Source organism: Arctopsyche grandis, chromosome 3 (assembly GCF_051622035.1).
Source record: "Arctopsyche grandis isolate Sample6627 chromosome 3, ASM5162203v2, whole genome shotgun sequence".
NCBI classification, from domain to species: Eukaryota; Metazoa; Arthropoda; class Insecta; order Trichoptera; family Hydropsychidae; genus Arctopsyche; species Arctopsyche grandis.
In genome coordinates this window covers 9,584,327-9,600,346 of record NC_135357.1, presented here as the reverse complement: position 1 = coordinate 9,600,346, position 16,020 = coordinate 9,584,327, and the positions used below count along the sequence as shown (strand labels likewise).

At 35.6% G+C, this 16,020-nt stretch overlaps 1 protein-coding gene across 1 annotated transcript in view; it reads left to right on the top strand.

Annotated features, from left to right (window-relative positions):
* Sema2a (Semaphorin 2a) overlaps positions 1-16,020 on the top strand; it is a 512,925-nt gene that overhangs the window by 48,087 nt on the left and 448,818 nt on the right. The window contains exon 2 of the mRNA XM_077428031.1: positions 12,126-12,163. The gene's annotated coding sequence lies outside the window, so the exon portion shown is untranslated. The remainder of the gene's footprint in view (positions 1-12,125; positions 12,164-16,020) is intronic.

Below are 16,020 nucleotides of genomic sequence, written 5' to 3'. Positions count from 1 at the left end.
TAACAACAACGCATGAACACATAAAGCGCGCATGCGGTAGGAAACAAAACCTGAGATGTGCCGTGCGAATGCACGCACACCTCAAGTAAACATACATGTATGCATGATTATGCGTGCATAAGCACGCAAGCACACACACACACACACACACACACACACACACACACACACACACATACACACACACATATATATACACACACACACACAAACACACGCACACACATACACACATACCCACACACATAAACCACAAATACATACACTCACCTAAAAAGCAAACGCACACTCACACACACACACATTCACAGAATATAATATAAAAAAAAAAAAATAATAAATCAACACATAAATGCTTTTGCAATTAAGTGGAGTAGTAGCATCCAGGGGAACACAGCTTCCCAAAGCATTCCGCGAACTTTTCGAAAGCTCTAAACGATGCTTTACTCATTATTAGATCCCCATGATGTAGGGGGCCAATGAGAGAACCCCTGACGCTGTCCAGCAGAACCCTCCTCTCAGCCTCCATCCCAGGACAGGACCACAGAATATGATCTGCATCCTGCTCCGGAAAAGAACACGGACAAAAGGATTCAGATACCAAGCCCATAGATGCGAGCTTGCCGTTAAAGTGGCCATGACCAGTTAAAAATTGACTGGTCCAAAAACTAGGCGACAGCCAATCACGCTCAAGGCGCGAAGTGACCCTCGGAAAAAACAAATAGGTTTGTCTACCTTTAGAGGAACAATCCCATCTAAGTTGCCAAGCCGAAATAGCACAATTTAAAATAACAGACTTCAAACTTTGCCAGAATCGAGGATCATCGCACTGTGACTGATTAGGAGCACGGAAAAGGACGCCTGAGACGGAAGCATCTAACCCACCACGAAGTTTTTCTCGAGCAGCTCTTATTTGGACGACCAAGTCAAGTGGTAATGTACCCGCAAGAATCTGTAGTGAGTCAGTAGACGCAGTGCGATAAGCCTGGGTAAGAGCGATCAGAGGAAAACGCTGACCACTATTTAATGTACGACGGACCGTCTTTAATTCGACACGATGACCCCAAATGCTAGATGCATACGTCAAAGAGTTCACAAACACAGAATCGTATACCAAGCGTTTTTCATGGAAACCCAAACCCCAAGAGCGGCCACAAAGGCGACCAATACGACCAAAGGAAACCTTAGCTTTATCTAATGCTTTCCCAATATGACCATTGAATGTAAGCCCGACATCGAGAACAACACCTAAATACGTGTACTCGTTGACGAATTTGATATTACAGTCTCCGAGTTTGATATTAGGGGCTCTAACAAGAGAACCTTTTAATAGTAAGCACTTGGACTTAGAGGGCGAGAAAGAAAGTTTGTTAATTATGGCCCAATCGTCTAGAAGGTGAAGTGCCGCAGTAGCTCTACATTCCATCTCAACACGGGACTTTGCGTGCGTTAACAACACGATGTCATCAGCATACGCAACCAACCTGCAACCCTCCGGCAAATTGATTGTAAAGAGGTCATTGACGAGAATGTTCCAAAGGATAGGTCCCAAAACGGAGCCCTGTGGACATCCAATAGAGAGATCCCTGAAACCAACCTGTCCTCCGAGTTCGAAAACCAATTTCCTATCCGACAAGTAACTCTGCAGTAAGCATAGTAAATTCGGATGCAGTCCCAGCAGACGCAACTTGATCAATAGCATGGGCCACCAGGCATTATCAAACGCTCCAGCAACGTCCAACAAAACAGCAACTACATACTTGGATGGAGAGTCCGAAGACTCCCTCAAGACACAGCGAATTGCATCAACAGTAGACTTTCCCGATCTAAATCCAAATTGACCACCGGATAAAACAGAGTTATCGTCAAGGAAACTATTGAGCCGACTCGAAATTAACCTCTCTAGGACCTTCCCAAGAATAGGCAACAAACTGATAGGGCGATAAGCCTTAGGGTCACTAAAAGAAAGAATATGACGAGTTAAGTTTTTGACTCATGATAATAACTATTGGACTAGAACTAAGATGGGTAGTGAAATAGTTAAAAAAATGAAGTGGCCGATATTATTATCCATACATATGTACATATAATACATATGTACAAGCTAGTAAGAAAAAAGTAGTTATGTATGTACATTTAGTGATTGAATGACATCTAAATGGATGTAGATTAAATTGAGGGATACAATGTATGAAAATTAAGCATGGCACATAGAAGTCGAAGAAAGTGATTGTAAATTCAAAAAGCTGTTATCGAAAGCGACCCGCTTCGACTTGGAATGGTAATAATATTCTGATTTTTCAGTTTGTAACCAAACTCTTGAATGACGGAGGTATCGCCGCGGCCGCGTCTCAATTAATAAATTAACCGGATCTTATATTCTCTCGGAGGGAAAATTTCGCTCCGAGAATTTATTCGTGTTTATATTTAAATGCAGTCCGTTAGATTTATGGTGGTCGTTGCCGCTAGGGGTGGAAGTGGCGCTGTCGTCCATCCGGTGGCAGAATGTTTATGCAAAGCAGACAGCGCACATAAAACGCACATTCTACAAGGAAGGAGCAGTCGCCTGATACAGCCGCCGATACTCCCCGACCATGAATATATCATGTTAGAAGTGGAGAAAGTCACGAGTCCGACCCTGACGTCTGAGCTGGAGAAATTCGCTCGGCTAATGTCGGATATTGTACATATGTATGTAGCACTGTAGTATGGAAGTAGTTTTGAGTGCGAATTTTGTACTGTTATCTTACTAAGCAAATTATATTTTTGTACTATTATATAATTAAAGTGCTTGTTTAGTTTGATTAAATATTATAAACAGGTATGTAGTCATCTTCTACACGAGCTTCTTCTCATTCAATAAATATATGGTTGGGTGAGAATAAACAATCCAAGTTTTTGAATTAGGATAATTATGAGAGTATCCATGTAGGTTCAATTTTTTGAATGATATTTGATTGCATGATTAGTATCTTGTAAAAGGTACTTTTTCAGAGGGTTTCTGGCTATTTTCTGGTCGCATGTACATAGGTATATACAATGATTTTATATAATAATTAATATTTGGTGGTGTTAAAATGTTTTTTTGTGTAGTCCATCTTATATTCATAATTCGATTAAAATTGATCTGGATCTTATGATTATTTTTAATAAATAATAAACTTATTTATTGTTTGATTTGAATATATAAATTTGGCACCATTTAATGATATTTATTGATTTTAATACGGATCCACAATGCTTGATAGGATGCGTATTAAAATCAATTTTGTATATATTTCCAATATTTTTAACAACCTACAGTAAGGAAGTTAATATAATGGCGGAAGATTAGAAAAATAATTATATATTTTTTTCAATTACATTCAAGTCAAGTATTTTGTTCAGCACCAGACAACAACAAAAAATATATAAAAACAATATGATACCTCAAGAGAAGGCTCAGAAAACGGTACAAACGAATAAAAAAAAATCCGGAAATTTCTATATTTTTTCGCAGAGAACGTGCGCGCGGAAAAATTGCCCGTATAAATGGAAAATGGCTCTTCAGCTGAAAGTCAATTTGTCTCCATCGGCAATTTCCATTCGCGGCATGGCTGAGCCGTTTTCTTACATCGACCCTTATTCAGATGTAGATAGATACGTACATTTCGCGCGATAACCCCACTGAAAACGATCTCAATCGCTTCTGCAATCATCATCCACCTTACCAACGCGTCGCAAACATCCACCACACATACACACACACACACATATAATATATTATACACTTTTTTGCAATTCGACACGGAACAGGAGGAGGAGGAGGCTTCATTAGACGGCCAGGGGTCGTCAACCGAGGCGACCGTAACATATCACCGCAATAATTCTCCAGGGCCACTAGACGAATGGCCCGGGCCGCATTATGTATGATAAGGATTATTCCGGTCCGGGCGGGACATACGTCTTGGCAACACGTGGTCGCCGACGTGCTTTGTATATATTATTTTACTTGACTCGGCAGCAGATGTCGCCTCGGGTCGCGGGGTGGAAAATGGGAAAAGTGGTGAGGGGGGGGGGGGTGGAGCGAGGGGGAGGGTTTGAGGCGCCTTGCGTCATACAATAACGCAACGAGACTCCTCGATCCGGAATTTCCCGGGTGGATATTGTAGTCGGTGTGTGTGTATGTGTGTGTGTGTGTGTTTTTGGGTGTGTGTGTGTGGTGTGAGTGCGGTTAGAAGTTGAGGGACGTTTTGGGGGTGGTTTGGTAGGTTGGGGGTTCTCGTAAGGGTTGTGAGAGTGACTGAGGCGCAGTTCGATAACGCTTCTCCGTGTTCGACCCATGTAAAATATATTTCATAATAATAATGGTATGTACGGGATTTTCTCTATTGTACATATGTGTGTGTGTGTCGACTGTTTGATTTGATTGCGTTTTGTTTTTTGAGATTTGTTCATGAATTTATTTTTATTTCTTGGAAAGTTAAATACGTGACGAATCATTTTATTCCATACAAATTTCTACAATTAACATAAGATTTGATTGTTTGAATTTATTCGAAATTCTTTGAGGCGTTCAGTCGGCTAACAGCTGTTTTTGGTCCTCATCAAATCTTCATTAGAAAGAAGTTCTCTATTAGCATCTAAAAACTCGAGCACATCGTCTTCTTCAAGCTCAAAAACAGCTTTGTTGGATAGGTTGAATACGTTGTGTAGAATTTCAGAAGAAGAATCAGCTTCAATTGAAAGCTGTATAAATTTGTTGCATACAATAACTTTGGGTTTAGATCGTTTAGTGATGCAGAAATAGTTTGTTTATATTGAAACGTAGAGATTAGGTCAGGCATCGGCAACTTATGACCCGCGGGTCACCAAGTGACTCATTTGACAATTTCAAGTGACCCACTTGAGTTAACGGGTTAAGACTTCACTTGCCTGACACCAATGTAGCATGGACGTGTTAACAAGATCGGAATGAAAGACGAGCAGTAGTGGTAGAGGTAGTTTATTGTTCTTGATACGTCAGCCTGCCAGATCAGACTAAAGCACGGAGTACATAAAACCGTTGAGTATTTATACCCATTGAGTACTCTCCGTATAGAGAGATCATTGGTCGATGGGTCGCGAGACCTTATTGGTTGTTTATACGCATTTTTGGCGTGAACGCGAGATCAGGTGATCAGCGCTAGTAAACCAGTGATAGACGAGCACTAATCACCTAATCTCTACGTTTCATTATTTTTCATTAAAAGACTTTTTTATAATGAAATTATCTACTGATCCAAAACATCATCTTAATAATGACATATTGGCTGATCTTGATACGCCTAGATTAGTTGATTGGTGCTCGTCGACCACTGTTACACCTGAACAAGCCGTATACAACAACCAATAAGGTTTCCCGACCCATCGGTTAGTGACCTCTTTGTGTTGAGAGTACACACCGTGCGTTAATAATAGGTGGATTTGTTCTGTGCTTCGTTCGGAGCTGGTTGGTGGACGTAAATATTTAATAAATGCGTATAATGCGATTGTGTGGAATCCGCATGAAGAAAATTACTCTCTGATGATTGAGAAAGTGCAAAAAGCATTTCTTCGTTTCCTATATAGGAAAGAATATGGGTATTACCCATATCTCTACCCACTCCTTTCCTTTTGGGCATGCTTGGGTATAATTCCCTTGAACTTCGGAGAAACTTCTCATTAATTCGTTTCGTTCTCCTGCTCTTACGTGGTAATACGTCATGGCCGTTGTTGCTGGAGCAGTTGGGACTTTATGTCCCTAATCACTATGTGCGTGGTAGACATCATCATTTGCTGGCTGTACCTCCTGCCCGCACAGTCCTTTTTCGAATGGCTCCTATTCCAAGAGCTATTCGACTTCTTAATGAAATCGTTGCTGCCGAGACTGAATGTGATATTTTCCACCTTAGTGAGCGTAAATTGTCGGAAATTACTCTAACCCATTTATCTGGTAGTCTGCGCTCATCATTGTTTTCATGATTGATTGTGATTTATGAGTGAAATTTTGATTAACTCTCTTCCATTTGGGCCTTACAGGGATGTTTTGTATTTGTAGTTGTTTCTTACATATTTATTGAAACTGGCTGTTGGTGCAAGGCATTCCTTATGCTATATTTTATTTGATATTTTTACTTTATCTGTTATTATTAAATGCTATTTTTTATGTTTATGTATGGATGTATTTATGTTATGTTTAATTGTTATTTTGTTTTTTTTTTTTTGTGTTATATTTTTTGACCATTTTGGCGCTTTGGGAATTCCTGTTATGCCACAATGGTCTGTTTAGAATAAATAAATAAATAAATAAATAAATGTTTCCAATTGGTTTTATTTTTCATTTTTGAAAAATTATACTGTACATACATATGTATATATGTATGTATGTATGTATAATACATTGATACCTAATAATATTTAATTTTTCTTCTTGTTATAATAATTCTATGTAGTATTTTAGACGAATTTTAGTGAAGATGGAGTGTACGCACTTTACTTGCTATGTACTCCAGAGGTGGATTGTCAGCGGTGCGTAACCGTTGACACGTGTCCGCCAGAGACGCGTCATTTGTCAAAGCGAACTCACTCTGCGGGAGGAGTGTTCTCGAGAATTTCTACAATTTTTGCACGAGTCATTCCGCACTCGTTGCGAAGCGAAAATGTATCATACGAATGGGAAAGAAAGTTGTACGCACATTACACAAGACACATATGTATGTATGTATGTAATACGGAAACAAACGTAATTACTTAACCTAACTGACGGGATAATCGATTAATCTTATTTTTTCACATGAGCGTTTGTGAGTTATGTATGTACATATGTACTACCGAAAAAATATCACATATGTATGAGGACGTCTGCTTACAAATTTATATTATGACATCTATTTCTCACTTTGGGTCCTCACATGTGAAAAAGTTTCAGCCCGACTCGTTGAACGAGATGGTTGAATCCAAATGCTCGGAGACTTGTAAGGGTAGGTAGCACTTTCGGTCAGTCTAAAGTCTTAAAAAATATTACATCATCATGATAAGCATTTCAGCATGAAAAGGTGATCAGTGAACGGTTGTGAGATCGAATCAGTTAAAATTTCAAGGTTGCATTTTCTCATTATCATAAAACTAGACAAGAACATATATATGTACATATGTATGAGTCGTTATATTTGAAAATGGCGGAAGTTAATTTTTTTTTTTTAACTTTATTCACAAATTGTTATAAATTATTTTAATTCGAAATGTCCAGAAATTCGGAAAAGCAGAATAAACGTATTACAGTGTGTGCATCAGTTTTTTAAATACTGCTTAACGCAAAACATTATATTTAATGTTTTCCGAAATAATAAAAGGGACTTACATATGTCGCTTTAAAATCTAACGGCTCATATCGCTACTAATGGTACTGCTTTCAATTACTTGACTTCATCAGTTTACACAGAAAATATGTTATAAAATTGTGAGTCAGGATAAAACTGTACAATAGCTGTATTTATTAGAAACATTTAGAAAAATCGAATTATGAAAATAACAACATTTTGGATAGAAAGTATAATACATTTATTTCATTTTTCGTGAAATAAATGTTTACATTTATATAACATTTATTTCACAACGGTCGCCTGATGTACAATATATTTGATGTATATATAATTTCTGATTTTCCCAACAAGCACTAATAAACTTTATATACACATGTATGTACATATGTATATATATATATATATATATATATATATATATATATATATATATATATATATATATATATATATATATATATATATATATATATATAATTTATAAGACGTGAACAATACCGGTGGGTGGTTGAGTTGTGGAGAACCACGTCACTAACGCCCCCATAATTGCATTGGATTGTGACGTTTTATTGCAAGGCGTGCAATTGACGTTCTAATTTGGCAGTGCGCGCTCCGACACTATTTACACAAAGCGACTCGCATTAAATCCCAACAATTACAAATCGAGCGAAATTTTGCCACGGCATTTTTATATATTTTCATGTCCTGTTTTTATCCAATGGAGTAATCCGGTGTCGTAACAATGGCACGACAGTGATATTGGCGAACGTGCGCGCAAACATTAGTATGTATTATTATAAGCTTACCGAGATTACGTTATCCTTCAATGCGTGAATGTTTCCGCATAAATCCGTTTCCGATATTATTAATTTATCATGTATGTTTGAACGTACATATGTACATATACATATGTATATATGTATGTACTTGATCGTGTAAATTAGGAATTACGTTTGTGTTTGACGGTCGATCCACCACAATGTGTTTATTGTATGAATAATACATATAATGATTTATTTTAATTGTTTGCTTATGTTATTTAATCCTTTAATGTTGTTCCCCAATGTGTAACCGATGTGGTGAGATTCATCAAAATTGAAATTCCGAAAAATTGGGTCATCTGGCGATCGGGGAAGTATTTATTGCTGAAGATTTGGAACAGTCTTTATAATTCAGATGTTTTCCAATTAATATATGTGATACAAATATTATGATCTGTTCGTGAGTACATACATATGAGCCGTTATATTTGAAAGTGGCGGAATTCCAATTTACAGTTCCAAAAACACTATTTCTGTTCTACTGAATACATAAATTGTTATCAATTCTTTTAATTCGATATGTCTTATTACGAAACTTATTACAGGCAACCAGTTATTATAAAAATTGGTAAACGCAAAACATTAAATTTATTTATTATATTATATAATGTTTTGAGAAATATTTCTCGAAAAGAAGAAAAGTGGACTTATGCCACTTTCAAATATAACGGCTCATATGTATGTATATTAAATTGAGTCATTCATTGAGATGTAAAATTGTATTACTAAGATTATTCCGCTGTGTTTGAACGTAGAAATATTTAGTTGCTCAGTATTTAGAATAAATACGTATATACGGTTTTGAATGACAAAATTTGGTCACGCGTAAAAGGTAGATCTTACTGTCCTATTGTTTCAACATTTCTTAATGTTGAGATTTGGCATTTTGGCATTTCATTTCATTTCATTTTTACGGTCATTTACGAGACAAATTTGATACATCTTTCGCATTAGTCAAAAATCGTAGCTCTATGGTAAAGTTTTTGTATACCGGTAGAGAGGTCGTGGGTTCAAGTCCGGGGCAAATACGCTGGTGGTATGATCTTGGTGGTTATTACATACATCGACCGTTTCCTGCTACCCTTTTTTGATTTATCTAGCTTAAGTGTTGTCACGAATCCAATAAATTGGTATCCTCGTCAAGTTTCTAGAATCTCTAATTTCTCGATTCTTATAAAATATTCCAATCACATACTCTGTAAAATTTATTTCTCGCAAATTTGCTGTAAATCAAAAAAATATTGACTGTCTATAAATGTCTTTATTGTATTTTACATTTATTGTAAAGTAATGTTTGAAATTGTAATTATTTATGTACAAATATAATCCGACCATAGGTATTGCCTTGGGGAATACCTGACATGGCACCTATGATAAAAATATATGTAAAAAAAACCAGCTTTGACACAATACTGTAGAACTGTTACAAGTCATTGGGTTAATTTGAATAAGCTGTCATTATTACTCTATGCAACGATACAAATATTATTTACATAGAGAAGAGATTATCTCGGATTCATGCCGATTTTAAAGAAGACAATTTTTCATATACAGTTACGTATTTAGTTGTACGTGAAAAACTGTAAAGATAGAATACAATATGGTATAAATTTTAATATTACTGTCTTTTTGTTGAAATGCATGTAGTAATGTATTATACATATGTAGTAAATATGTATGTACATATGTTCATACATTCGTTTGCTTGAGAGTCGTATCTTGGCCTATAATTTATACTGTCGTGTGTAATTTAATTTTAATTGTAAAATTATGAAATCGAGTGTATAATACGAAGAAATTGGGCGGTCGGAGTCAGTTAAGGAGGAGTGGGTGGGTGGGTGGATCACGTCTTCCGCGAAAGCCTTTTACGACCTAGTTTTATGCGCCATCGGATCGCTTACATGTCGAGAAAATCAAACCGTAAAATGGCATTTATTGCGTTCACATGTCTGCCCCGTAAAATCGTAACAATTTCGGCTTTACGAGTCTTGTATGTAGATATGCATGTATGTATGTTTGTATGTGTACGAACTTCATCTCAGACATACATATTAAATTTGCACACGCGTATTTGCATGACAAAAGGGAAGCGAGGACTACTTTCGCTCCCGACGTAAAACAATTCGAATACACTATCTCCTCGTAAGTGGAACGAAATCAAATATTGTTATGTTGTTTTCACGCTCATACTCCGTAGTGTGTTCATTCGAAAGTGGGCGTCTGTTCTGTTGTGAAACGGACTATAATAAATCAGGACGATGGGTGTGCTATGTTATAATTGAAGAGAAATGCTACTGGACACCACACCTTGGTCATCAAGCTTTGTATTTTATGATATTTGACATATCGGGTACATTTTGTACAGTTTTCTAGAAATTACAATACCCAAACTTCATATGAATAGGACTGTCGCTACCGGATACAGTTCAGTGACATTCCTGCTCGTCAAAAAATTAGGATCTGATTTTGAACCACTTCCACTCTTCAGGTCGCTTTGATATCTTACCGATATAGGGGGTAAGCTATAGTTGAAGTATCTTAATATCTCCGACATGGGATTTTAATCATTGACTCATTAAAATTACATCGTTATCTTTGATGACAGCTGGCTATCCATACGCGGCTTTCTACCGCTCCTTCACAACTCACAAGATTAATAGTTGATTTTTTCACTCTCATTTTTACATAATAATACGATAATTGTATAATTTGAGTGTTTTATATACATTTAGTCCTCGACTTACGACGATTCGTACTTACAACCGAAAAAAATCAACGATTTTTAAAATATTATTTTTTAAACAATACTATGAAATTTTTTAAACATTAAATCATGGGCTGTTGTTATGTCACTGCTCTTTGGAAGAAGTTAAATGGCGCATATTTTCGAGAAATTAGTAAATATACACAATTTGAGGTGAATAAAATTGATGAATTTTGTTAATATTTTGACGTTTCGAATGAAGTTCAACTTACGACCGAGGTGCAATTACGTATATCCGTCGTAAATCGAGGAATACCTGTATTAGCCAGTAGCGTGGCTCGGTGGTTGCGTTAATACTAAGCACCGAGAGGCCACCGGGTTTGATCCCGTGACATAACCTCGATTTAAAAGAATTTATTCCGAGTATAATCTTAAAATGCTGCTAGTCAGACTTGGATATTTGTGACTCCAAGTCGATCGTTTCCTATCAGAGTTTGCCAATTTATCTGATTACATTGTTGAAGCGGTTCCTCCATCAAATTGGCAAAAACCAACCAACCCTAAATAGATAACATAAATATCTCGTTAATTCTTATATATAGTGTTTGTATTATGTTTATACGTATGTCTGGTCACAGTGACACATATGTATGTATATATATATTCGTAGGTTGATAATGTCACCTGGTGGTGAATGTTTTTTAGGATAACCATATTTCCCAAATGCCTAGTCTTTTTCAAAGGTGCGTGTATTGAAGCATGTAGAATTTGTGCAAATTTAAATAATACAAAAAGTTAATATTTGAGTATACATACCTATGTACATATGTATGTACAAATATATTTATACATTTTTTTAACGTAAGCGTATGGGGGGCGGTTTATAAAGCATAACGTTAGAGTTATGGGTCGTAAATATGCGGCTGTAATGTTGCGTTTTGTTATTATCATTTTATTATATAAATAAACACGTGTTAAGATTACATTTAGCTACCGTTTCCCCTTTCTACCTCTCTCTCTCTCTCTTACTCTCATCGTGCGATATAATTGTGCTAAATAATAAATGTTCATGACTCGGAGTCACGTACATATGTACATATGTGTAACGAGCATTATCTGCGCCGGTAAATTGAGCTTTGGCACGTACGGTGTTTGTGAGCTTTTGTCCGCGCGCACGTGCAAGTTTGCGCAGAAGTGAAGATGGAAAAATAAAATAGACATCCTCGATTGTGTTATTGCGATGGAAAATACTAATAATGTCTGTTCGTTTTGTTCCAGGAGGCGATCGGAAGATGCTCTTCGTCTACCCAGTATATGTAAGGTTAGTGCTCACATGGATTTCTACATACTAGACACATATGTATATGCTTAAGTGCCGGTTGGTTGGTAAAAATTTGGGATAAAATTGCGCAACTATATATCAAACGTTTAGAGGGAGATTCGAAGTCTCTCGGGGGCCATAAATTATTATGAACATCCATCTTGAGTAAATTCTGTGTTGCCGCTTTTGAATTAATACAATTTCGCTGATAAACGAACGTCGCATTGCAGTGATTATAAATTACTCGGTTTTTATTCGCCGCGAACGGAACTGAAGAAGGGGTTGTGTTTAAATTTAATTTATTTATCACTTCAATATGAATCGTGTATTGAATTAAAATTTTTTATACGAAGTGGGAAATTTATAGTGCTAATTGAATTTATGGCCGGCGAAAGAAATTATTCCATGAAGTCGTATAATTTGATTATCGCTTTCATTTGAATATTTTTACATTATTTCAATCGTCCTTTTTAATTTATCGGTTTTTAATTCCAACAGGTTATTAAATTGAATTTTGAAAACTTTTAAAATTGTATGTTGATTGTGATATATACATTTTTGTTAGAATGGAAGTATTCAAAATTAATCTCAAATCAACAATTTCCTCTTATGTGCTTAAAAAACCGCTACGCACTGTGTTGGACGCCAAGCGGTCAGTTAAAAAATTTTTGTTGTATGTAAGCTAAAATATTGCAAAATCTGCGAGGTTAATTATTGTGATTAAGTTACAAAAACCATTTTATCGTGTATTAAGCTTCGAATAATATAAATTATGTAAGTGCAAGAAAAAAAATAACAGCTAAGCCAGAGCCGTCATTCCAAGGTGGATATCATTCTTACACTAAAGGTTCAGCACGGCGTACTGAATTTCCCCTCTCTTTCTCGCATATGTGAGACATTCCGCGAAAATAATTATTTCTGTTGATATTGATCAATGTTTTTTTATTTTTTAATGACATAATTCGCATCATAGAGGTATTGAGGAATACATAAACTATGAAGAGTCTGCATTTAGTATATTTAGAGAAATAAAATAAAATATAAGCTCTGTTCACTCGCTATCCACCACAGTACAGAAAGTGTCAAGGAAAACAAATTACATATCGATTGTTTTCATATTTTTTTGTTCATGCGAAATTGTGTGACTTTTTCCAAATTGATCTGTGAATTTTCTTTAAGAGTTTATTGAAGTATTACAACAATTTTCTCAGCAGTATTTCTCAATGAGAAAAAATCTTTCATGCACACTGTCAGCTCCTTCTTGTATTTGGAGAAATAAAATAAAATATATAAGTCCTGGTCACTCACATCACTATGCGGCAAGTGTTAACGAAGCGGTAAGTGATTTCAATATGATTATATGTAAATAGAACAAAAGCACAATATTTTAAAGAAAATTCACATAGACGCGTGAATTGAACAGTTTTGTTGAAAATGAATTTTTGAAAATTTTCGTCGGACTTTACAAAGGCTAATAAACATTGCTGATATATTAATTATGACGGAGTCCCACGTCAGACGCCTTTGTCTTACAATGAATGAATGAGAAATGAGATAATAATTAGACGAAAAAAATGTGTATAACCAAACCAACATCGAAATAATTTATTCAAATGCCCGCACGGTTTGAATAAATAATTTTTAATTTTCGCCGCGTTTTGTACTTACAAATACCCCAAGTTTTGTATATATACTATATATATTTAATTTATATACATATATTTACTTTCTATATGTATATATATAATATTATATATACATATATTAAAACCATGTTGTGAATACGTACATAGATAAGGCTTAAGCCCACATTGTACAATATAATAGTTTTATTGTGCGAACGTTGTGTAGCGCAACACCGCTCTACTAGCAGGGTCTAAGCGTTACCGCGGTAACGTTAACCCTTTCCATGCCAATTAATTCACTGCGTAAGCAAGTATTTAGTGTCTCAGTTGTAATTAGATTAAGAGATTACGACGGTGTGACGTCGTACACTATCCATCAGAGGCCCGGGGAAGGTTTCATCGTCTCTAATATTTCCGGCGCACACAATACTCCCGCGAGGCACGGGGTAGGGGACATGCGGTGGGTGGAAATTGTGGGGGGAGGTGTTCGGGAAGGGGTGGGTATCGCGAAATTTAATTTCCACGCGAATTTGTAATGTTTCGGTATTGCGGATTGTACGATTTTGAGACGCGATTCTGATCTCGGGGTCTCGGTTGCTTAGCACTTTGCGTCCGAGGGGGATCCCACTCGCTTATCGAAACATTTCTGGCATACCTGATAAACACGATTCAAAGGAGGAGACTGTCGTGGAGACGATGCTGTAGCCTTGGACACGTCGAGCCTGCCGTGGTAAACCCGGGAAACTCTCCCCTCTGGAGATGTATGTAATTAGGTACGAATGCAGAAATGCGTTTCTAAGTTATATAATACATACTATGTATCTTTGTATATATTTCAATGGTGAAACAGCCGTGTCTGGGTTTGTTGGAACGGTTCGTTCTATTCAGAAATAGTTTAAGAATTGGATTTATGAATGTTCTATATGTACTTATCTCTGTATATGTATGTATAACCAGTGTTATTAATATTACGGTCAAACTTTTGCTTTTATGTTTGAAAGCGTACGATATTTGCATCAAACTTGTTGCTGAAACGGCAAATAGTGCTATTTATATTTATGTCTGTATCGTTCGGTCTTATAATTTAGTAATTAAAAATAGTAAATGAAGGTAGGATTCAGCAGGTTTCTGTTTCTTGTTCAAGTAAAAAGTTCACGGTATTTGAATTACATACGTATATAAAAAATGTACACACACTCGCATACATTTTTTTTAAAACAATGAAAATATGATTAGATATCAATCGAAATCTCAAAGTCCAAAATTTTAACGATCACTTTTTTTTTATCAATCAGTGATTTCGACTTTGATTTTGATGCTTGATTTCGATTTCAATTTTAGATCCCAAATTAAAAATTCTGCTTTAATGTTGAAGCAATAAATGATTCATTTTTATGGCGAACATGTATGTAGGATTTGGATGTCAGGAGACATAGGCGGTACAGTAAAATGAGACTCTTTGGGTGGTTTTAAAACATTGTTTACGTGACGACGAATTGTCTGTTTCTACTCATGCATGTTAACTTAATTATTCTATGAATTCGAACTATGAATTCTTTTAGCTTTTAAAACAAAATTATTATTGACATTTTATAGGAAATTTTCAATTTTCGAGGTATCGGAGAAAAACATAAAAAAGGTCGATTTTCTGGAGTAAAAGTACTATTTCCATATGAGGTAAAAATATTTTTAGAATGTATGCGTGTTTGAAGTTTGGATCAAATGCTTTTACATGTAAAAAAATTGATCCAAACTTATTCTAAGGCTTAGAAAATAATTGAATCCAAAAATTTAAAAAAAGCTTAAAAATTTATGATAAAGATTTTAGTAACTGATTCTAAGTTTCAGGGTGATTAAACTATCATATGTACATATGTGTAGGTAAACACATACTTTTTCAAAACCATAGAAGCGTCACAAGTGATCGATTCCGACTTCTGAGTCAAATTTTTATGAAATCACAAAAATTTATTTATCATTACTTCTTACATACATATTTACCTATGTAAATACATACATGCATACATATGTAGATAAAATAAAAAAAAATTCAGTTCGAATTTTCACATTATCACAAAACTTCATCTACATATGTTATTGTTACTACGTACATACAAGGATTATGGATTGTAAATAGGTTTTTGAGCTCTTTTTCCTATTATGCTGTACATTAACATTAGAATAATATAATACTATGATTACTAACAAGTTTAAATTCAAATTGTAA